This window comes from Perissodus microlepis, chromosome 7 (assembly GCF_051167445.1).
Source record: "Perissodus microlepis isolate ML-2025 ecotype Zambia chromosome 7, ASM5116744v1, whole genome shotgun sequence".
In the NCBI taxonomy this organism is placed as follows: domain Eukaryota; kingdom Metazoa; phylum Chordata; class Actinopteri; order Cichliformes; family Cichlidae; genus Perissodus; species Perissodus microlepis.
In genome coordinates this window covers 19960635-19986007 of record NC_140467.1, presented here as the reverse complement: position 1 = coordinate 19986007, position 25373 = coordinate 19960635, and the positions used below count along the sequence as shown (strand labels likewise).

General features: G+C 37.9%; 1 protein-coding gene across 1 annotated transcript in view; it reads left to right on the top strand.

Moving 5' to 3' along the window:
- Nucleotides 1–1955: 1955 nt before the first annotated feature.
- Nucleotides 1956–25373, top strand: part of lingo1a (leucine rich repeat and Ig domain containing 1a) — a 129303-nt gene continuing 105885 nt past the window's right edge. Inside the window, exon 1 of the mRNA XM_084934029.1 lies at nt 1956–2363. The gene's annotated coding sequence lies outside the window, so the exon portion shown is untranslated. The remainder of the gene's footprint in view (nt 2364–25373) is intronic.

The following is a 25373-nucleotide window of genomic DNA, read 5'->3' as shown; positions in this document are numbered from 1 at the left end:
ATTACACATACATCCAAGTCTGCAACAATGTGTGCAGTTGTCTAGCAAAGGCCGTGGAGCCATGATGGCAGGCTCTGCGGCGGCAGGCGTGTGGTGATTTGTGTGCTAAATAAAATTTTATGTGTAATACAACCATGAATATCCAGAGCATTATTTAACATATTCAGTCTGTGCATCTGGATTACCTTCCCCTGTTCCTAAACAAACATTTTTTTAAATACTGACTTTTTTTTATTGAAGACCTGCAATACTAACTTCCACAAATTAGCCTTAGCTGTGGTTTGTAATAACTAGCAACTGTTAACATGTCAAGATACTAAATCTTAGTATCGTAACTGTACTTGTGAGCATGCTGGCAGCTATAAGCTAAAAGCACTACTGCCCCTAGTGGCTCACAGAGCTGTTTCTGTAGGTGTCTATAAACTAGAAGAAGGATAACAGGCTTTACTGCTGCAAAAGTATGATTAAGTGTAACAGTTTAGTTAACAGGAAGAACTGAAACCTTTCAATTAAAATCTCTCATATGAAGAATAAATATAAAAGGTACACACATATTATATAAATATAAAAAGTAAATAGTTATAATATAGTCTAATCTTAAACATAGTAACTTCCACATTTTCTCCTGCAACATAATTAGGAGAACTAATCTAGTAAAAATTGTGTTATATGGGTAAAAACCTCAAAGTGTCCACTAAGATCAATAAATCTTAGTATGGAAGTTTGATAAGACAACAAAAAACACATTTTTATCTCTATATTTGTTCCTACCATGTATTTATCAGCTTCTTTCAGATTGCGCTGTAAAAATCAGTCATTTTCATTGCGCAAGGTCGACCAAAGATCCTCGACCGCTGAAATGCTTCAGTTGAAATCCATGGCTCCACTGAGGCGAGAGATATCTTGACAGAGCTCTACAACAAGCCCTCCATCCATCCACCACTACTTCTTAATCCTGTCTGTAAGCTCATCGCAGTGGGGTGTCCTGACCACTTATGCCACCCATACTCTTAACCCCTGCCTTGAAGTGTACGCCGATTTAGAGCATGAATCATCAGTGTAGGATTGTATAGAGTGAGTCATGTCAGTCGAGGGATGCCCGCTGCGTTTTTCAAAGAATGTGTTGGCGGAAATATTTCGCAATCTACGTGGTGGTTTGGACAATACTGGAGGACACATTCCTGTGAGGGCGATGACCCAAAGATAAATTTATCATGCCCAATTTCACTTTCATCTCAAGATGGTAGCGGGAATACCACGTTGAAGAATACTGATGGTTGCTTTATTCAATATAACTCAATGCTTGAAATTTGATTATATCTGACATATTTTTGACCCAATTGTGCAGTCTCAGATCAAATCTCCTGCTCCTTTCTCTGTGATTGTTAAAGCTTTGTATGTTATGCACTGTATACACTGCATGAGTATAAATCAAACAGCATCTACTGTCATAAACGGCAAATCCTAGTGAGAGCTGGAAGATGCTGTGAGTTGAGCTGCTGTAATAATTGTTTGCAAAGTTAGTTGATATGGAGTTTGTTGATTCACTAGTCCACCCAGTCAGTTTTAGATATTGCCTATCTATTCATTGCATCAGCCTCCTCTCTTTCTCATCTTTCTCAGCCATCTTTCCAGCTTGTTCATCTGTCCGGCTCTGAGCAGGAGCAAAGGACATTACTCAGCTCTCAGATGCACAAACAGATCTGATTAAAACAGCTTCCATGCTTTTCACTTTCATCCCCATATTTAGTTGTTTAACATCACCCACAGTGTATTCAGATGGAGATATGGTGAAATAATTTCATTAGCTCCTGCTGTTACATTTGTGCAACTCACACTGCAATTCAGATTGAGGGCGAAATAAGGAGGAATAGAGAGACTCTTTGCTCCCCTCCCCTCTCTCAATCTCTCATCATGCTGCAGCTCCTCCCTCCACCTTGCCCCTCTCCAGATTCCCTGCTTTTCTCCGTCTCTCTCTTTCTCTGTCTCTATCCCTCCTTCGTTCTCCTCCAATCTTTCAGCCTAGCTGAGACTTACACAGGATACACCCTCCCTACGTGTTTGTATGTGTGCGATTCCCCATGTGAACTGCATGTGTCAGTGTGTGCAGACATGTGGCTTCGCAGCTGACGGCAAGGACTCGTGAAGTGCTCAAGACTTGGATATCAGATCCTTCTCCTTATGCATATTTACCACATTTTTAACATCTCTCCAGAATCTTTCCATTAAAGAATCTCATTTTTCCTCCTCTTGAGGCAGCATCTCGATGGAATCTTCAACCCTTTCCCCAGTATACTGGATTTAATGAGCAGCCACTGTGGAATGAAACAAGTAATTTTTGGATTTTCTTCATTAGAGCTCTGGTAAGGAGATCTGTCTCCCTCTCTCCCACTTACTCTCTTTCCACATATTTGTCTCCTTTCCTTGCACTTCATACCTTATTTACTTTTCACAACATATTGACAGGTGCAGGCAGCACAGATTATGGAATGGGGTGCAGTTAAATGATGCAGAGAAAGCTATTGAGGGCATGGAGAGGAGGTGAAATGTAAATAGGCTAGCTAGGTAGTATGAGCAGGCGTAGAAAAAGAAGCAGGGAACAAAAATGTGTGCCGACACCAGCAGTGTTGTTCGTGCTGTTAGAGGCTTGGGGGGGGGGGGAATGCTCCACTTGATACTTACTATTGATCTGCTGTTATTTTCAGAACCAGACAAGTTTGCATGGTCTAAACTGTGAGTGATAGCATTAGTTTTAGCTGTTCAGAAATGCTGACAGGACAATACTTTGTAGTAAGAAGAAGACAGTTTGTCATTCTAAGTGTAAAAAATTCATCACATTCAGTGCACTCAAATATATTCTCATGTATGCGGCCCCTTTTTTTTTCTGTTTATGCAACATGTATGTCTGTTTGCTAATGAACGTGTGATACAACAGGGCAGGACTTGGATTCGATTCTTTGGATGTTTGCCTTCATACCTATATTCTAGTCAAGATATTCTTGGCGTGAACAATGTTTGTGTGTGTGTGTGTCTGTGTGTGTCTGTGTGTGTCCGTGTGTGCGTTTGTGTGCATGCATGGTGGATTGGGAGGGGGGGCTTTGTGGCATGTTGATTTACCTGATTACCTTTATGCAATATCTAAGACTTAAAAAGTGATCAAGCATTCATTTAAATGATTCACTTGCAGATGTCCATGTATGACTTTTTTCTGTGTTGGTTATAAATTATCTTTAGCATTACATTAAGCTAATCACAACTGGAAATCCTGTGTAAGCATCAGCAAAGCTGAGGCAGCTGTTTTGGACCCTTCTATAGGCTGGATGAGGCTCTTCTTTTTTTAATCTTTTCACTGTTCCACTTTTACTCTTGTGTCTATAAACTCTGAACGGAGAGGAGCTATTGTTAGAAGGGAGAGGTGAGAGTAACCAAGAGAAAGCGTGTGCAGGGGAAGCTTACGTATAATGGTAGAGAAGACTGCTTGTGGAAGGTTGAAAAAGGGAGAGAACAAATGAGAGAGAATATAGTGGTGAAAGACTGACAGGAAGCCCGAGACAATAGATGACTGAGAAGGTGTGCGGATGAGCTAATAAGCCTCAGAAAGAGCTTTTAAAGCATGGAAACCTCTTTTGAGGCTCTTTTGGCAGAGGGTCAGTTTACAGAAATATCCACACTCTCCATAGGAAAACATGTGATAGATAGGCCAAGACCTGCATCTCGCATATGCCTGCCTACATTTCCTGTAAAGGACATCAATATTTATCACATTTCCCATTTCAGAGAAGAAACCACGATAACGCCAGAGGATGGAAAAATAATAAAAGATAAATCAAATTACCCCACCTTGGGTAGACCTTCTGCTTCTGTTTCATTTATAATTCCTTTGCAGCACTTAGGCAAGGCAGGCTGTTACCGCTGCTTATTGAAAAACAGGTGCAGAACTGTGGCTCACATTTTATTTGATTCTACTGCACATCTTCTGTCATGCTGACAATGGTAATCAAAAATCACTTTTTAAAATATATATTCAACCAGATTATTGGTGAGTATTGAAGCTGAGAAGTCTCCATGCATTACGAATATGGATTTATGAGTTTTCAGGTTGAAAACAGGGATATGATTTTACTCAGTGAAGCTTTTAGGAGCGTTTTAGGGCTCATGAAAGACTGCATCCGGAACATATTCCAGGATGCATTACTGTTAAATGCTAAGCTGAAAAGTTTAAGGTTCAAAACTCTATATTTTCAAATAACATATTGATTGGTTTGTTTGGTCATTTTTAAATAGTCTCTCCCCATTTCTCTCATCCACACATACACACAAGCAGGGGGTAGACTTAAATGTGGCTAGCAGGAGTCATTTTACCTTACTTGCCTGCAGTAAAAGCTTGTCATGCAGTGGATGACTTGCATCCAAGAGTGACTCATGCTGCCCAAGAAAGCTTCTCCACCCACAGCAAAGAAGTCCTGATACTGCCCATCACCAAATGAGAAATTAACAACTCATTTTTCCTCAAATTTCACGGCAGTTATTCTCAAGTCCATTATAGCAAATACCAGTTATTACTGATGTGGTTTCATGATTTACCATGATCCATGAAATGAAGTTGGCAAATTAGTTGCAGCAATTGACAGCTAATTGTGTCCGTAGTGGTGGACTAGCATTGAAAAGTTGTGTGAATTGGAGCTTCTCATCCAAGTGTACTCTCTAGCTAGACCCAATTTAGCACTTCTGCTACATGAAAAGGTGGTTAGAGCTGTTTTGAACGCTAAATACTAACTGGAGTTTGTGTGTAAATATAAAACTCTCAAAAATAATAATCAAAACTAAATGCAGTCAGTCATATTTTCAGTCAGACACTTTTACTCATGACCTAAAGCCATACAATATCCAGGCCTGTTAGATAAACATTAGTAACCAATTATCACACATTTTTACAACAAAGAAATGAGTGGTAGCTTAATAAGACTTTTGCACACTGCTGTAAATCATTATCTTTAATAACCATCCAGTAAAAGACAACCTTTACAGTTTGTTTATTGGCACTGTAACAGTGAATGACCAGCAAACAAACCTAATGAACTCCTAACAGACTAAAATAGATTTTAGGTGTATATTCCAAGTCTTGCCTGTTTGATTGTGACTAATCAAAACATTGTGACACAGATTAAAACACCAGTTTTACTATAAAAAAAGAAAAATGTATTTAACTTGTCTAACATAATAATCTTATCTACTCTTAATTTTATCAGTGCAGGCATATTTCAGTGTATTCATAGTGGTATAAATCTAATATGAGTTAGACATTAAAATGTAAGGCTACCAGCCATAGATACCTGATTTTGGGAATAATAACACAGGTACAGTAATCATTAAAACTGCTATTATTTTTGAAAAATGAGACTAACTGTGTTTTCTCTGCTGAGCTCGTAGAGAAAACACAACACTGAAATCTGCAGGGTTTCTTACTGCTGTTATTTGATGTTAAAGTCATTTATCTATTATAATGAGTTCTGATGAGTTCTAATGAGTCCTACCCTCAACACTACCTTCCCCCATGACAGTCTTTTTTGCACTGTAGTTGACATAGATACGGAAATATGATATCAGCCTTCATTTCTTAAATAAATCTTTAATTTTTACTTTCGTTTTACTATTGTTTTGTCGATAGTATTTTTCTCCACTCTTCTTGATGTGCTCACATGAGTCTATAAATGTAGTTCACAGCAGCTTGATGTTAAGGATATTACTCAGCAATTGTCCAGGAAGGATGAATGCACACTATCCCTTCTCTTCCCCTTCTAAGTTTTCTTTGGCTTGCTGAGTGAATATAAATCTTTTAAACTGGAAATCGTATAAATATTTCAGAAATTCCTTTCTATTTTCTATATTTTGTTGCATCACTAGGCCAAAATTTGATCCTTGTTTGTTACAGTTTTGGCACATGATTCACCAATCCCTGACCTCACTTCCTTCTCCGTTGACCCCCTTTAAAAAAAGAAAGAAAGAAAGAAAGAAAGAAAGAAAGAAAGAAAGAAAGAGAAATACTTGAGATATACTGCACATATGGAAAAGTAACTCAGTTGTAAATCACTTGTAAGGTTTGGCATTTTTGTTTTTGTTGATGATGACTTAAGCTATTGATTATGACTCTGCATTAATAGCCCTGTCCCTTCATTCATCCAACTGATATAGAGCAATGCCTAGACCATTACATCACTACAGATTGGGGTTTTTCCCCCCCATCCCTGTCACATGCTGAACATTTTGGAATTTACAACCATGAATGCATTGAAACAATATTGCATTAGAGTCATCTGAAATTTAATTTGCCTCAATATAGTTTCATGTCAGCATTGCCACATTTAACTGGCCTTTACGACTCAGACATGTGGGCTACATAAGCACACAAACACAAGGTCAGGCTTGCGACGATGTATATGTGGGGGGCTACATAGATACATCATTAATTTAAATTGAGAGAAAACAGTTCGAGAGTATTTCTAACAGTTGTTTTTATTTTAATTTGGAGGTAACAGAAATATATATTTGCATAGACTTCATCAGCCAGTGTTTGTCAGGGGAAGATATAGACAAGCTTTTTTTCTTCATACTTGTAGCTGGGAATGATATAGATGATGTGTCTCTCTGTCTTATCAGTATTAGTATTTTGTGGCTGTGTCATTTTGGCGGGGTTTTTTGCATTATGTGGGGCGGATCGTGTTACATTAATAAGTGTGTCCCTCTCCTGATATTGCAACTCACCAAGTGCACTGTATATTAGGGCTGGGCCATATCATACCGTTCACAGTAATACCGGTATAATGTTGGGCAACGATAAGAAAATGAAATTTCGCGATAGAATATGGGTAAAACGTGCATGCGCAGTGCCTTTGTTTTCATACGCACATGGCAGAAAAAGCATGACGGCAACGCAGAATGAGAAGGGCGAAAGTTTGTACAAACCAGAATTGGTTTGTAAAAATGCTGCAACTTCAGTGGTGTGGAACTGGTTTAGCTTTCGTCCGTCAGATACACAACAAAGCACTATTTTTGGTAGAGCATGCTAGCGGGCCGTCATTATTACCGTGTTGTTTGGAAAATACGGCACACTTAAAATCAATCCTTTGATTTTTCTGAAAATCGACAGAATCCTGTGTGCCTTATGTATGAATTCTGGTTGTGTTCACTGACCTCAAAACAATTTTGTGTGGTACACGGCGCTCGAAAATCTGTCAAATGTTTCAGCACGACTTTGCTAAGCTACGAAACTGCTCTGCTTCATGGATTGTTGGAGCATTACGGCTATCGCAGGCAGGAGCCTCGCGGAGTGATACGTACTGTGCTTCAACATAATATTACCGTATTGTGTGTGTATAAGCTCTTTTTAAGTTTTGTGGCTATTATACATGGTTATGCTGAGGATATGTCGGCCAGTTTCCACTGGAAATGCCTTTTGGTTAAACTGTCAGCAAGGAATTTGCACTGTTACATTTTTATATAACTTTAATGCACATAAAAACAGCTGCTTGTTTAAGTGAAAATACACTGATGTTTTTTTTTGTTGTTTTTGCACTAATAAAGTTGTGGAGTTGTAAAGTATTTTGTCTAGTGTCAATTATATCATCAGTTATATCGTTATCACAAATTTTCAAATGTATATCGTGATAAATATTTCTGGTCATATCGCCCTGCTCTACTGTATATTATCAGTTTAATTAAAGTTTGGCTAAAAAAATCATTACATCTTAGACTGAATTTTCATTTGGTATAATTTAGGAACTGCATGACATGATCATCAAATTTAATCTACTTCTGAAGAATCTAATTTCACCTCTTGAAAGAAGCCTGGCCTCCATTAAAACAAGAAAAAAAGCCATGTACAATGTAATTACTGTGACACAACACATTGCTGAATTTGCTGGTAATAATATAGTTTCTCCTGTACTGTATATATACCCAGAAAATGGAAGGGGATGAGTCAACACTGCTTGTGTTCACGATGGAAAACGGAAGCATTAGCTTTCTTCTTTCTATGTCACACAGTGAACTGTAGTTTTTAAGACTAAACCATAGCCAAATGAAACTGCTTCCACTAGAAAGTGTTACTCAAAGCGGAGATATGAATGCATTTGGGGAGATATATCTATGGAAAAATACAGATTTTTGTACATGAATGCTTTGACTGATATGAGGTATAGCTTTAAATCACCTTTGATTTTTATTTAGCTAAATATTAAGCATTTACTTTCATCATTTAGGGCAAACAACACTTCTTTAACTTCAGTAGAGTGTCTCTGATTCCTGGCCCACATAGCAAAACACCTACAAAATTTGGGAGGAGGTTAGGTTTGACAAATACTCAGTGTTGGGTAAGTTACTTTAAATTAGTAACTTAGTTACATTACTAGTTACTTCCATCAAAAGTAACTCAGTTACTTCAAGTTACTCGTTACTTTCAAAGTAACTAGTTACTAGGGAAAGTAACTTACTTTTTACTCAGACTTCTCTTGTTAATGTGTTGCTAACTGGATACCCAGCAAGAGTGCCAGTCTTCTAGCTTGCTTACTTGCCACAAGTGCACTGTACCACCTACCAAAGGAAAAAATAATGTGCATATTTCCACGAGAGAAATCCCACGCCTGGACCGTCGTTGACCGCCGCCATGATTCTAGCCTACGTCACAGCGTCATGTGCGCTTTTTACATCCAACACAAAAACTGCAGTCGTGGTGCTTTCGATTGTACTCAGAACTCAGAAATTCTGCCTTCTGAATAAGAAGATGTAGGCAACACCAGACTGCAGATGAGCTGCATACAGGGCTGGACTGGGACAAAAAATCAGCCCGGGCATTTTGACTAGAGACCGGCCCACCATTATAGCAAAAATCATAAAGCCTTTGAATGAAAACAAACACTGTTGTGACAGTGATGTACACTGTCTTGATGGTATATATGTATCAATCTATCAATTGTTTGTTGTAAGACTCAGATAATTATTTATTAAAAGCTAGACATTTGAAATGAGAATAAGAAAGTATTTCTTTGTGCCCCCCTTTCCCTGTTAATGCCCTACCTGGCCCCCTGGCAACACTTTGCTAGACCCGCCCCTGCACAGTTACCAGCTGTCAGCTACATAGAAAAGGATCCTGGTGTTATTTGTCTCTCAGAAACAGTTCATAACTTCCCTTCAACTCATTCATGTCACCTAAAAGGTAAACCTGTTTCTCCATCACCTGTTCAGCTCTGATGATTCAGTAAGAACATCTCCTGGTTTCATCTGGTTTCCCACTCACCAGATATCCAAACCGATATCATGACCAGCAGCTTTACAGCTGTGGCTCCAGCAAACATCAGCTGATACTAGAAATGAATATTAAATAAATTCTAACAACAGCTGATCAAACGTGCTGCTGTTGTTTAGCGCGACATCCGCTGGTTTCCTCTTTCTGGCGCAAAGTGGACGATAAATAAACAAGAGGGAAAAGCCGATCAGCTGATCATTGATCAGTTTCATGATTAAAGTAGCAACAGGAGAGGGAGGGGGAGAGGATGAGAGAAGAAGAGGCAGCTGTGCAGCAAAGACACAGAATAACTCCAGCTTTGTGTCTTTTTCATTGTAGCTGAAGTCCGGGACAAACTGTTCCTTTTCACCTCAATACGAAACGCGTAATAATTTCTCTGAATATGAGACGATTCCGTTTTTAGGGAACGGTTGACAACTCTAATAATTAACCTTATGAACAAAATAAAGTTCAACATCATTAACATCATAGCACCCACCCAGCTGTATAGAAACCCCGTCATGCTAGCTAGCACGCAGTACGAAAAAGTCAGCACAATGAAAATAAACTCCAACTAAACTTGGTTTATATCTGACCCAGATAGACTGCAGGTCATAACGTCTTACCTGAAGTTCAGTTCACCTGACACTCGGACGGGCGGCCGCTTCGGGTCTCTCCTCCTCCTGCGTCCCCTTTCTCTCATCCACCTGCTGGCCTCCACCACTTGCTAATGTTACTGAATCTGTGGAAGCGCCGCGATAGCCACCACACGAAGTAACGAATAACGAGCCTATCTAAATCCCAGTAACGAGTAACGCGTTCCTGATTTTGGCATAATAACTAGTTACCGTGATCGTTACCACAATAATAACGTAGTTACTGTAACGCGTTACTTAATAACGCGTTAGTTCCAACACTGCAAATACTACATGTCCATCTACTGTAGATGTTCCCGGCATTTTGCAAAGGATGTAACTGCAGGGATTGTGTAGGATTGAAATGTTCACTGAATGCTCAAATTAAGTAGAAAGGCACCATATGAGTATTTAAAATTTACACTGTTATGTTGTATCATTGAAAAGGCCATTATATTCATTGTCTTTTCCTCTAGGAACACAAATAACTGCGAAAAACAAGCAATTTTACCAGACTGGAGTTAACTTGTTGCTCAGCTGAAACTGTATACTGAAAGACTGGCATAGTTTGCCTTAGTCAAATAGTAGAAAAATTAAATAGTTGCCAAGTAACAGATTTTCTCTTAATTTAATTTGATATTTTCTTCCCTGTGATGCTTGGGTTAGCCCAGCATCAATTTGCATTTGTCAAAAAAGCATGGGACCAAACATCAGAGTCAATTTCTGAGACCAGTTTATGCACGATCTCTGACATGCATTTGAGCATTGAGATTTCCACACCTGTTAGGCAATACAATGTGCAACATGATCCAGTCTTAATATGTGGAATATTTTTCTGTCACCACAGGTATTTATTTCAGACAACTGAGGTTTTTTTAGCATCTATTGAGCAATTCCTGCATCATTTCCTCCTCCCAAGCATACTGAAGTCTGCATGCACTATGATCAACATCAGCTGAGAGTGAAAACATAGGCTAAATCAAACTGGCAATATTTGCAATCATCGTGGATGATGCACACAGTTTTATTTTTGGATCAGTGCTTAAGAAAATATGTATGTATACATGCAAAATGTGAAAGTCAGTGTTTTACCTAATCGTTTCTAACTGTCAAGACCACAGTATCGTGGAACATAAATAGTAGTGCTGAGCAGGGGTAGAATGACATTTAGAAGATAAGGACTACCCTTGCTTGTTTTTCACATTTCACAGTATAAGGAGGGACCAACAAATTCATGTAGTTAACTTGATGACATTTTGTTATATATGGTACATGTATATTTTCACTTTCACAGCCAAATTGTTACCATTCACCCGAGCAAGTGGAATGTTTCAGACTGAAACAAAAAAGTGTTTTATTTTAAAAGATTTCAAGAAAAACAAGTGTTCAAACTTGGGTTTTCTTTGTTTTTATTCCAAGACCATTCTGTGTCGTGTTGCATTTTGACCTGTGCTTTACACTCATTTTCTTTTGGTCATTACTAGAGATGGCACGATACCACTTTTTTATGTCCGATACCGATACCGATATCATAAATTTGGATATCTGCCGATACCGATATGAATCCGATATAGTGTATTTTTTAATCAATAAAAAGTTTTTTCAATATCTTGCTGCATTTTGTATAAGTTTACACTCAAGTTTAAATAAATAACAACACTAAAGCTATTCTGTTATACCTGTATGTAAAAAATACACTGCGCCCAAAATATTTCATAGTTCAGCAAAACCAATCAATCTAATAAACTTAAACCTACTCCATCCTCTCTATTCTGGTATTTTAACAGAGTACTTAGCAGAAATATTAAGCAACCTAACTAATAGGGTTGCAAACTCCCAGCAAAAAAAATAGGGAACCACCCTCCACCTCATGATGCTTAATCGATGTAATCAAATTTAATTTGATGCAGGGGGAGAAATGCACAGAAATAAATTATTTTTCAAGAATAATTAAATAGATTCAACATCTTTCTTCAACAGAATTGCAGACTGCACAGATGGTATCTTCCCAAAGGAAAAAGTAGTATAGCTTACTAGGGTATATTAGACTTAACAGTTACTATATACAGTAATGGACTACTATATATTTTACATCAGATTAAAACTTTGGGTGTAAGAGTCAGATAATTATTTATTAAAAGCTAGACATTTTAAATGAGAATAAGAAAGAAAAGTATGTCTTTGTGCCCCCTTTTCCCTGTTCATGCCCTATCGGCCCCCCTGGCTAAACTTTGCTAGATCCGCCCCTGCACAGTTACCAGCTACATAGAAAAAGATCCTGGTGTAGAAAGTAATCTTAAATAAATTCTAACAACAGCTTATCAAGCTTAATAGTGCTGCTGTTGTTCAACCGCTGGTTTCCTCTTTCTGGTGAGAAGTGGGCCAAAAACTAAGAAGAGAGACGGACTCGCGACAGAAAAGCCGATCAGCTGATCATTAAGCAGTTTCACGATTGAAGTAGCAGCAGGAGAGAGAGAGAGAGAGAGAAGCAGTCGCTCCATATATCGGTTGTTAAGCTTAACGCTAAAATGCTTTACAAACATTCAGAGATGAACTTACACACTTGCTTTACTTCTCTCTGGGAAAACTTCCTCGGAGATGAAATGCTGGTTTGGTAGCGAAGCTACAAATACACACAGCTGCTCTATCACGTGATGCATACTGCTGCAACGTGCTACGGTTATGAGCCGAGTTACGCTGTGTAGCAAGTTTTGTGAGGTGCTTTTTTGATATTTAATGGATCGGATTAAATTTTTTATTTCTCGCCGATATCCGATCCAGTAATTTGGGTCAGTATCGGACCGATACCGATACGTAATATCGGATCGGTCCATCTCTAGTCATTACCACAATCAGTATTATCATTTATCATATTAAAAGCATCATCTATGAGATATTTTAGTATTTATCATTAAAAACTGCTTAGGTTTAAATAAAAAGACAGTCAACATTCCTCGTGAATTTTAATTTTATGAATCAAGGGGGTCGCCCATAGGTAAAGCATGTCAAACCCTCAACCTCTGGGCAACCACTTTCAAATGCAAGGTGATTGCAGAGGTTGGGTGATGGGGGACAACCTGTCTCCAAACAGTCACAGTCCAACTAAGACTGACTGCAGTCACTTGTTGACAAACTGACAAAGGTTTGCAGATAATTACCTTTTAATGTCAATTTCTGTGTCCATAGACAACAAAGATTTGTGATTTTTTTTTCCAGTTTATCCTACTCATTCCCATATCATAAATAGAGTACATATAATTGAAAACATGACCCCATTCGATTGTAAACTGCTAACAGACTGCTAGTCCCCCTGATTGTGATTTCATTAGTGTCTTGATGAACCAAAGTCCCTTTGAGCTGTAGGAAACAAGGCAACAAAGGCAACAAGATTGCAAGTCATTTGTACTACCAATAACTGTGTTTAAAATGGCAGTATATCTCACTTTCCATGGTTACAAATTATTCATGACAATGTTTTATCCTTAAACTGATCTCAATAAATAGTTTTGGACAAATTTCAAGTGCCTAAAGCCTCGATACACCAGTGGCCTACCCACACGCATTTCCACTAACAGTGCCTGATTATATCTCTATTCAGGACTGTGTGGGTGTTTAAAGACATGCTTATTTAACAGCTTCATCTCTCTGCTATTAGTTTCTCTGCACCTGTTGGGTGCACCTGGTGGATGTTTTACACCTTCATGAATGTGATTAGTACATGGACTTTATTGGTATCACTTAATTTTAGTCATTGCATAACTCATGACCACCTGAGTCTAATTGTCTATAATAAATCAAAAACACCTGTGTCCAACATGCTTGGAAACAAATTTAGGTTTATCATTTCTTTGCAGTCCAACTTGTCTGTCTTCATCTTGCAGCAATGTAGGTTTTAATTGTATGGTACCGTGGGATAGTTCAGCAGTGTATATGAAATGTATCGCATTCGTATGATAATAATTTAACATACCAGACACCATATAAGAAACTGCAATTGACACTTTCTGGCCAAGAGTCTAGTCTTTTGGCTGTGATTTCATAGCAGAGTTTCTTTTTCCTTTGGAGGTTTTTGCCTGATACTTTATGCAGTCTGTAGTTGGTTCTCACCAGCTTCAAATTAGGCTATATGTATGCAGTTTGCAGTTGGTGAACAGCATCTAAAAGTATTTCTAAGGTATTTCATGAAGTCTTTTTTACATTGGGCACATATTGGTGCTATGTACATATGTCACAGAAGACTTAAAGCAGTTTCTTTTTTTGTAACATGCAGTGTGCTGAATGTGCATATGCATGTGCTGAAAGCATGTCTGGTTGCACATGTTAGTACTTTGCATTTGCAAATTGGTGCCATCATTACCTGGGACCACTGATCTATATATGATGGCATTAACATGCACTTTACTACTCATTATCTTCTTCAGCAAGTAGTAAACGTTGTCAGCAGTTGCCAAAAGAAGATTTAGTTAGAGGGGAGGCGCAGGTAGTGGAAGTGAGTGTGTATTTCAGTCTTCCGATATAATGACATTAAATGGAGCAGGCTTAGGTGAGCTTCCCACATTCAAGCTAAATTGGAAAGGACCATCACAGCAGTGGGATAAGTGCCACTGGTGAACAAGTAGAGATCTAACAGTGAAGGGGGTTTGAGAGTATTATTACTGACAGAACTCCATGTTGTTTCAGAAAAACATTATTCTGTAGACTGTGAAAGAATAACAAATACATACACAGGTGGTCTTCTTTAAAAGAAAAAGAATAATAACTGTGAAGGTTGTGTTTTTTATTTTAAAAGTTACCATTACAGGTCAGCAGACCTAATTCCCTGACGGGCGATGGACTAAGCACATTAAAAAATGCATTCCCCTCAAAAACACTCTCGCTCATCACATTTTGAACAAAATAACACTCTGTCATCGTCCTTTGGTGTTCCATCTTATTACCATATTTACCCTTTTAACATAACATAGGGGTTTAAATCCTGTCCTGGATAACTGCTTTAGAGTTTTTGACTTTTCATTCTCGCTGTTTACGTTGGCTTATGGGCAGTAAGTAATAGTTTCCCTTTCACAATGTTAATTTCCTGTGAGAAGTTAGACAAGTTTTGTGCAAAAGGGGGCTCATTCTGTTAAAATGGAACAGCAAGAGGTCCTGACCAACTCTCAGTGTAGGATGATTACACTATGATCAAGGCTCACGCCACAAGCCTAGGTGAATCACTGGTAATGAGTAGTTACCAGTGATATATAAGCCATTTTCAACTGCTTTCATGACCAAGAGGTCACCACAACAGGCAGTTCCACATGTTTGATCTGGCAGAGTTTTACACTGGTTGTCCATCCTGGCACAACCGTAAAGGGGGATTTGTATCTCAGGCTGGAATCAAACCATCAGCATTCCACTTGCTAAGCAAATGTGCTAACCGCTACACTGCCTAATAATAATAATAATAATAACAATAATAATAACAACAGCAAAACCTGAGTTGAATTGATTTTGTTAAACAAAATTAATGTAGAAGAATGGCCACAGCATATTGGTATTCTATAAGGCTTACCTACCCAGCTCTCTAAACCAGAGCCGACATTTAATTTGCAACCAAAATGAGGTGAACTTTGTGTGAAGCGGGTCATTTTACTGCTGTAATCGAGGTGCCCCCACTTTGCTCTTAATCTGACTTCCACTATATGAGAGGACACAACCGTGTGCGCGTGTGCGCGTGTGAGAGTGTAGAAAATTGTTTTCAATAATAAGTAATGAGAGTGAATTCTCAAATAGTTATGAACGGGAATCTGAGCCAGACAACTTAAAGACAACGTGAAAGCACATTCGGAGCGACTTTCTTTCGTAATTCAAGTTCAAACACAAGCATGTGCCCGAACAAGTGTGGAAAAATCATTACAGCAGGAGCAGAAAGTGAACGAACCCCTCAAGGTGCAGAGAGAGAGAGAGAGAGAGAGGAGGAAGAGAGAAAGCAATAACACTGTGTCCCTTTAATGTTGTAGCTTTCAACATGGCGAAGCTACAGTGCTTGTAGCATTTATAGATGTTACCTTTCAGTGATTGGTGTGAAATAGTGCAGAATGCTGAATAATTCTCCCAGCTGGATATTAGGACTTTAATCCCTTATATGTTGGCTAAGCTTTAAGATTACTTATGTTAGTATCTTAAGATTATAAAATGTTGTTTTGCTTCAACTTCTTAACATTCATTGTGATATTGTACTACAATTGCACTTTCAATTTGATGCCAGAAACTGGCTGGAAAATGATTTTTAGATGTTCCTCCTGGGCATTTTTTTCCTTTTTAGTGCATCTCTGCTTTCTTCTAGGTCAGGCTAATGAATACATTTTTGTCACACATCTTCACACAGTTTCTTTCTTTTGTGTTTATTTTGTTTTATTTATTTTCATGGCTGTATTATAAATGTTGCAGTTTTTTAAAACAGAGAAAAATTCTTAATAATTGAATTCAACAAACTGAACTGTATTTAGAGAAGTCAAGATGAATGAATCAGTCACAACATATTCTTCAACTCTTCAGAGTTCTTGCTGTACATTTTGTATCTGAACTGTAAGCTAATTGTTCCTTATCTTCTAACTGTAGCTACACACAACACACACTTCTTGCTGACAGCGGTTACGTTAAAGCACAGATACGCAGTCTCTTCTAAACTACTGCAGCACCAGTCACAAGCTTGAACACATTCAGCCATGCTGTACTTTACATTTTTGAGAAAATTGTCTTTTTGAAATTTCTCTGAAGTTGTTGCATACCTTTGAAACCACTTACTGCTGCATATAGTGAAGCCATACACCTCTATCAATACATATGTTTTATCACCTCAGGAAGAAGGAAAGGCAATATAACACATGCTGGGTATGCAGTCATTTAAGTGCATATTGTTCTCATACACTCACACACAAATTGTATTTACAGGGTTTTTTTAACGTGTAAATGAGCATGCTCACTCGTGTGTTTCAAATTGTTTTACTTTTGTATTCAAAATTTTGTAATTGTAATAGAAACTCGCTACAGGAAGGAAGTAGAACACGGATCAAAACCTTACAATTACTGATACTACCAATGCAACATTTAATTTTTTAAACTAGCATAATCTCATGTTAGATTAAGTTCTGGGCAAATCAGCAGTCTTTGTGCTTTAATTCTACTTCTCTCCTGCAGCATGCACATGCACAGCAATCATCTAATTACTTCAGATAATTCATTCAATAAACATTTGCTATTGATGACTGAGCAAAAAGAAAGACCTGCTGGTTCCAAATTATTCTGTGATGATTAGATACATTCAGAAGCAGCTAATCAATAATATATTTATCTCATGAATTATATCTCCTCCCTACATGAGAATATATCAGCTATATTTAGGAATAACTAGATACTGTTAGTTTTGTTTGTCCTGAAGGTTGTGTTATTCGTGTTAGACTAGAAATAAATTGACAACATGCCTTTTAAATAATAAAGTACAATATTTTTCTCAATTAATACAAACTGATTTTTCTGTTTAAGATTTTTAGATATGCATTTTTTTCCAAGCAAGATATCTTGTCCTGACTTATATAATAGCATGCTCTTCTAGCTCATTATAAACACCAGTGACCTCAATGTATTCTTATTTACACAAAATATCTGTGTCTGGCAGCTGCAGTGGCCCAATTTTCTGGTAAAAATCATCAAAGTTGCATCTCATCTCAAAGCTACTGCAAACAGATGGACTGTCTTCTACCATAGGGAACAGGTTTAACACATCACCAGGGTTTTCCTTGGTCTTTGTAAATTTTGCTGCTGAAGAGGATGCAGCTTTTACTACCTTCTTTAAGTGATATCCTTTATCACTTGCCTTTTTCAATGATTTTCACAAATCTGGAATAGAGGGATGGTGTTCAATTTGCACTGCAAGTCGTGTATGCACTGAATTTGAAATTATTTAATTAATCAAATCCTCCACTTGCTGCAATTTATTGTCTCTACCAAGAATACATCCAATAGGAAGTTAGTTTCAAAAGAATTTGAAAAGAACTACTGTCACAAGACTGAAAGGCCAGTACCACACAGCAAAATCTCCAGTGTTAATTTAACACTGGAGATTTTGCTGTGCAGAAACTGGACTCAAGTGCAGGAACCCAGAGCAGAGACAGCAGAACGTTTTTCAATGTTTATTTCAAAGTGTGGCAAAAACAAAGGCAACAAAAGGTTGCGAGGCCCAGTTAACGTGGCTAGTTGGACGTGGATTTAGAAGAGGGGAATTGTGCCAGAGATGCAGACTGGAACATGTTAAGCAGTCACACTGAGGATTATATGTATTAATTAATACATAACTGTTACTCACACTCATCATTCAACAGTGCTCATTCACTATCATGCTTATGAAGGGTGATGTTCAGTAACTTTATAACAAATATTTTAGCCTTTACGTCAAATAATATTTTTTCTTTATTGATTGGGGTGTTTTTATTTTTTATTTTGAAACTTATTTTCCCCCCTGCACTGTAATGTCAGAATGGTTTATGTTCTAGTCAGGAACTAATCTAACTTTTTTCTTCACCATGTTATTTAATACAATTGTGAAAACAAGTTGTAGTTTTCATAGAACTCTATCCAGTCCAATGAAAAAGTAAGTACACCTCATGATTCAGTAGCCTGTAGAACCACCTTTAGCAATAATAACTTGAAGCAATCATTTTCTGTATGACTTCAGCTTTTACATTATTGCAGAGAAACTTTGGGGTTCTCTTTACAACATTACTTCGGGACACTGAGGTTTGCATTTGAGGTATTTCTTTTGCATAACTCTATTAAAGTCCTGCCATAGTGTTTCAGGTGCACAGGCCCTGTGGCTGCAAAACAGTACAGAACCATCACCCACCTCTGTGCTTCACAGTTTGCTGAGGTGTTTGTGCCGATATATTGTGTTTGGCTTTAGATGTTGAATTTTTTTGCAATTCCTCCTAGTATGACAGTTTGACATTGGGGTGAATTTGCTTTAAGAAATTGTGTTAACACACAACTGAGTTAGTCAAATAGGTTCTACTTACCAACCTTATTCCAATGGAAACAGTAAGAGTGAAGAGTGCAGTTTTTCACAGGACTGCATGGATAATTGCGAAGACATGAAAACATTAGCTTTTGTTGTGCTCTTTGCTTGAGTTACTTTCTGTCATGGTCCTGGGTCATTTTCACCCAGCGTTTTGTGTTTCCTTGAAGTTCATTTGTGTGCCTTGTGTTTATTCTGATTTTGTATTAGTTTAGGGTTGAACCTGAAGTTTGGTGTATATTCAGCCCTACCTGTGTCTGTCCTCGGTGCTCTGTTCATGTCCCCGTGTTGTGTTGTAAATCAGTCTGTGTGTTCCTGCTTTACTTTGAAGGCTCGTGTTCTGGACTTCCTGTTCTATTCTGAAGGTCTGTGTCTGTTGTCATTGTGTTCAGCTTGTGCCCTCCAGTCATCATGTGTATTCAGATCAGCTATTCTTCCCTCCTGTGTGCGATTACCCGATTACCTTGTGTGTGTGTATATATAGTGGGTGTCGGTCTGTGTTCGTTGTCGGTTCGTCTGCGTTCTATGGTGTTTCGTTCCTGTCTCTGCGTCTCTCTGCCCCGCACCCCTTTTGTATGTTCTCAGGTTTGTCATTTAGTTCTTCCAGTTTAGGTTTCTTCAGTTGTTTTCTCATGCTTCGCTGTCTGTTTCTGCCACTGTCACCTGTAAATAAACCCTCACTCATATCATCAGTCGGCTGCCTGCATTTTGGGTCCTCCTTTTCCTCCAACACCACACGGCTCACCCCGCCAGCCGTGACACTTTCCCCTGTTTGACAGTTTTGCTTGGACATTTGTTATATCAAAAACTTATTTACAGTGTTAAATAGCTTTTGTGCATTTGGTTTTTCAGTAGCCTTTTAGCTCTTGGAGCAAGGAGGCCAGCATTCATTCTCTCTCTCTCTCTCTCTCTCTCTCTCTCTCTCTCTCTTGTTTCTCTCTCTCTCTTGTTTCTCTTTTAAAGGTAACATAAATGTACTCCTGAACTGCTAAACAGCACAGAAGTATTGCTGTTTCTGTTAAATAGAATGAGTGCAACATTTAATTTAATGGAACATTAAGCAGTGTTGTTACTTAATCTAAAATCCATCAGCGATTAAAGAATTGTAATGGAGTAAGCTTTCTGTGATCACCGTTAAAAACATATATAGAAACAAAACTAATATAACGTTGTAAACTACTGCATCTGAAATAAAAAAAAACAACAACTTCTTTTTTATGGAAAAAAAGGAACTAAAATCTTTTTTTATTTTAGTTCCATCAAATGACAATTTTTGTCAAATAATTCATAGCATCTTCTGTCAGCGGCTCCCTTTAGGGGTCACCAGAGTGGATTATTTGCGTCCTTCTCAGCCTATGCCTTGCATGCTCCTCTGTCACGCCAACCCTCCGAATGTCCTTCTTGACCACTTCTATGAACCTTCTCTGGTTTTCTGAATCTGGTTTTGTTAAATGTCATTTCTGAGTATGTTTGTTCCCATACAAAGGTAAATCCAAAGAGAACAAAAATCTTCAGAGCATCTCTTCTTATAAGTGGAAAATTCTCCTATTTGAGAGAAGAATAAAATTTTACCAGTGATGCTGACTTGAAGTGCTCTGCCTTTAGTGAGACACAAAACCTCCCGGTGTAAAATACAATGCAAAAACACCAATTTCAGTTCTGCAATAATTTCAGTCACTTTATCTTGTATCCACTTCAAAAGTACACCATTTTTTCCTGTCAGATTTGAACAGTCATCTGTTGTAACACCTGTCAGTTTGTCCCATTTAAGCTCAAGCTTATCTAACCATGCAGTTATCTGTTTCAAACACATCACACTTCTTGTTCAGAGCCAAGAAGAAAAAGTTTAAATAGTTTGCTATGCTATTTAACTTACGTTCATTCTCAAAATGCCTCTTCTCAGGGCAAATTAGCATGACAGAGGCCACCAAAACCTGTATTATAAAATTCCCATTAGAGAACAGATTACTATTGTTTGTTACTTTGTGGGAAAATCACAAAGCTGGTCTTGAGTGCTCCGTCCCTAGATGCACAAAACTGGTTAAAAAGTCACTGTTGCTTATCCAACACCTCCTCATCACCCTTGTTTGCTTCACCTATATGTCCATTGAAATATTCTGCAATCACCACTCTCTACACTCAAGGACACTCTACCACTTCATCCAATTTCACAATTCCCTTTTATCTTCTAATTGGCACCTAACTTGTAGGGAATATGCACTGACAATATTAAACATCACCCTTTCAGTTTCCAGTTTTAAACTCATGATCCTGTCTGAAACTCTCCTCACCTCCACAATACTACTGATATATTCTTCCTTCAATATTAACCCTACTCTGTTTTACTTCCTATCTACACCATGGTAGAATAACTTTAATCCACCACCAATGCTCCTGGCCTTACTTCCCTTCAAACTGTTCTCTTGCACGCACAAGACACATACAATCTATCTTCCATCATATCCGCTAACTCTCTCCCTTTACCAGTCATAGTGCCTACATTTAAAGTCCCTATTCTCACTTCCATATTTCAACCTTTCCTTCCTTCTCCTGATCTCCTAACACACCTTCCCTGTCTCCTTCACCTTTGACTTTGGCCAACAGTAGCACAGTTTCCACTGACACCCTGTTGGCCAACAGCTCCAGAGGCAGTCACTGCACACCTCATAGCTCGAAATAGTACTAAGCAATCTGCTACCTGAAATACATGATAAGACTAAAATAGCAATAAGCGCAGTCTAGAAGTCGAGATGAATTTTCAGCCACTGGTGCTGATTTATACATTTGATTATGTTTGTGACTCTTTGCTGTTGTTGCTCCTGATTTAAAAAGTGAAGTTGGTGAAGGTCTAACACCACATATATATTTGCATTGGTCTCATCTGTTCCACATAACTAACTACAAAGAGGCAACAGAACAAAAGCAACTTCACAGCATGAACAGGAAAGACATCAGTCCCAATTCTAGTTTCAGTCAGTTCTTACAGCATAGACACCGTGGACTCACCAATAAACTTACAGTATTGCTTCTGCTGTATCCCTAAATATAACTATCTTTGGTGGTACTGTCTGTTCCTCTCTGTGTTCCTTTGTCTTTAATGTGGAAGTGACTTATGATATCAGTTTACCTGATGTTTCAGATTTGCAGTAACTGATTAGAATTTTCAGTTGTAAATTCATTTTTAATTTTATTAAATGTATTTAAAAGGGCAGGGATAGCTCAGGAGGTGGAGTGGTTACCACATGATCGGAAGGTCGGGGGTTCGACTCCACTGAACAGCTACCCTGAGGTACCCCTGAGCAAGGTACCGTCCCTACACAATGCTCCCCTGGTGCTGCATTGGTGGCTGCCCACTGCTTCACTGGGTGAATGGGTTAAATGCAGAGGAGTATTTCCCTATGAGGACTAACACAAACATATTATTATTATTATTAAAATGACAGGTGAATGCTTGTCATTGTGTAAAATTGTAAAACTGAGTCATTTTAAAATTGATGAAAGAACCTCTTACTGAACAATACATGTGGGTTTTGGGAACTCAGAGTTGCTTTCTCAAGGTGCAAAATAAATATTGATTAAAATATCTTTAAATCAAGCATGCAAATTGAATGACTATGTTCGCAACGGACAATTTACTGCTCATTGTGCCAGTATTCAACATTTTTTAAACTTGACAGTTTGCAGTTATTGCAACAGGAAAAGAGTGAGACATTTGTGTGAATTTGGAATCCAGGACAAAGATGTGATAACACCATATAGATTATCATCCACCTAATTCTAAATTTTCTCAATGAACTCAGAGATTAGCTGAGGAGCTAAAGGACTCAAGTAATACCAGCGGCAACAACATTTTTGGCATTGGGTTCTTTTTAACGTCTTGTGGCTTCTGTGGCAGGACTTTTACAGCCTATGCAATGGGGTTCAAAGGGAAATGGTTAATGAACGGAGAGAACAGACAGGTAATGGCTTTGACTTTGGACCTTAAAGTAAAGTTGACCTTGGATGGACATCAGTTTGAAAACACATTTCTCCTTAATTAAGTTTAATTACACTCAAACATATAACTTCAGAACCATAGACAGCACAAGAAGTTCTCATTAACTGTACTGTAAAAGATCTGGTTAGTAGTCAAACTAACAAATTAAGCTTTGTGCACTTTGACAATACGTGACATATTGCTCTCACACACACACACAACTCCCCCATGAAAGAAGAATACAAGAATACTACAGAACGCAACAAAACATTGTTGTACGGCTTACAGTTCTAGTTTGTACCATGTCAAATACTGAAGCCCGTTTCCATTAGTGTATAACGACTCTGTCCTCCACGGAGGCCTACCTTTAATTGTATGATCTATTTTCATATGCTTTTCTAATTTCTGACTCAGCCTGTGTTTACAAGCCTGTGAAAACAATAGAACTTTTATTATTTCACTCTGGTTGACCTGATTTGTTTGAAACTGTGTTCATAGAAAGTAAGTTTTTTTTCTTGCTGAGGTCAGGTGCTTACTAATAATACTGGGACTGTTGGGAACGGAAGGATATGGATCACAGTTTGTGGTATAATCTGGCATATCTTAACCATCTTTAGATAGGCAGATAGAGGTATAGATATATATATAGCCTGCAGCCTTCAGGCCAGTTGCATCTATAGTTTGTATTTCATGCTGATTGGGTAATGCATCATAAAATACATTATGGTAAGATTGTAACTACTGTAAATATTCTACTTATTAAATATCAACAAGATGGTAAGGATTAAAGAGGGGCAGAAAAATCTGGAATGTTAATCCAGCATCTTCAATAAATGAATTTTAAATCTGATAGGAAGATTTAGAACATAACACTATCAAGTGATTTTTCATGTGCTGCAGCCACTGCTACTTCCAGCTGACAGCATGAAGATACACGAGCAGGAATAAGAAAATGCATTTCATGTTCTTGGTTACACCTTCAATGCAGCCTTTTTTCCCTCCTGTCATTGTGATGCATTTAAGGTGTGGATGTCAAAATCACGCTCATGCTACCGAAGAGGAGTAAACATAAACCGCGGAGTTTTTTTTTTTTTTTGAGGAGCAGGTAATTTGAAATGCACTTCACCAAACACAAAAACTATGCAATATATATATATATATATTGGCAGCTAAATGTATAGTTGCTGAACTTCACAGTAAAGAAAAGATATATGAGAAAGACTTAAGAAAGTCTCGAAAGGAAGATAAAAGATTAAGTAAAACCGAAATGTTAATTCAGTGTCTCCTTTAATTTTAAATTTTTCTTTCCAAAAAAAAAACAACTTATATAGGATCTATCATGATGTGTTTCTGGATTTTGTAAAATATGTTACAAAATAAACTAGAGTATAGTGATTTTGTGTCATTCAGCTGAATGAAAAACTGGGCAGTTTAGTACATGCTAGAGTTGTTAGTTTCCAGTACTGTGTTGAAGTTTGGTGCAGAGCAGGCCGTAGTGTTAATGGTCAGTGTTCCTCAAGGGTAGCAGGCAACAATTTACAATTTATATTTAAGCTGAGGCTGATGTTTACATTCACTCACTGAATTTTACTGCAATTTTACCTGCAATACCAGCTTTATGGTGTCAAGGGGTTTGCAAACGGCTATATAGCCTGTGAAATTCAGCTGGCTAAATCCACAAAGAGCAGATAATTTCAGAGCACCAGGTTCTTTACAGGTCAGTTCATCACAGCCTGTACAGAAGTTAAAATCTGTACAGACACATTTCTAAGTGATTCTTGTGTCTGCACTGTACTGCTAAAGCTGATCTTGGGATTCTCCCACCTGCCAAATCCCACTTTAACTCCTAGCTACTCTTACAGTGAGCATACACTTTGCTGACGTTTGAATTTAGCTTTGAGCTATGATATGCTTAAGTAAAGCCTCAAAGAGCCAATAGTCTGCCTGTAAATTACTAATCTTACTTTGAATATACGCAAATATAAGACCTCAAAAACGCATTTTAAAGGAATTTTTTACTTCCCAACAAATGATAAAATTTGTGGAAAATTAGTATTTTTAAATCCTTTGCAAGGCTATGACCAATGATAGGGTCTGAAAAACCCTCTCAGTTTGGTTAAACATAAGTATCAGTTTCTGTAAAATAACATGGTTGTTAGTTGTTTTGTTTTTTTTTACCACCACTATGACCAAATGCCAGGATCTACTTTGCCTTCACTCACCATACAGAAGCTCTTCGTCCTTTCTTCTCATTTATTTATGCAGTCCAATAATTCTCCTCCTCTAAGGTGAGGTGACTATTATTGAGGCTAAATTGTCTCCTTTTTCATGCACAACATCCTTTTCAGTGATCAGTCTCCTGTATTGATTAACTGCCATTTGACTACCTCACTCCAGTATTTTCCCATGATATGATCATAGGACAGGGTTATT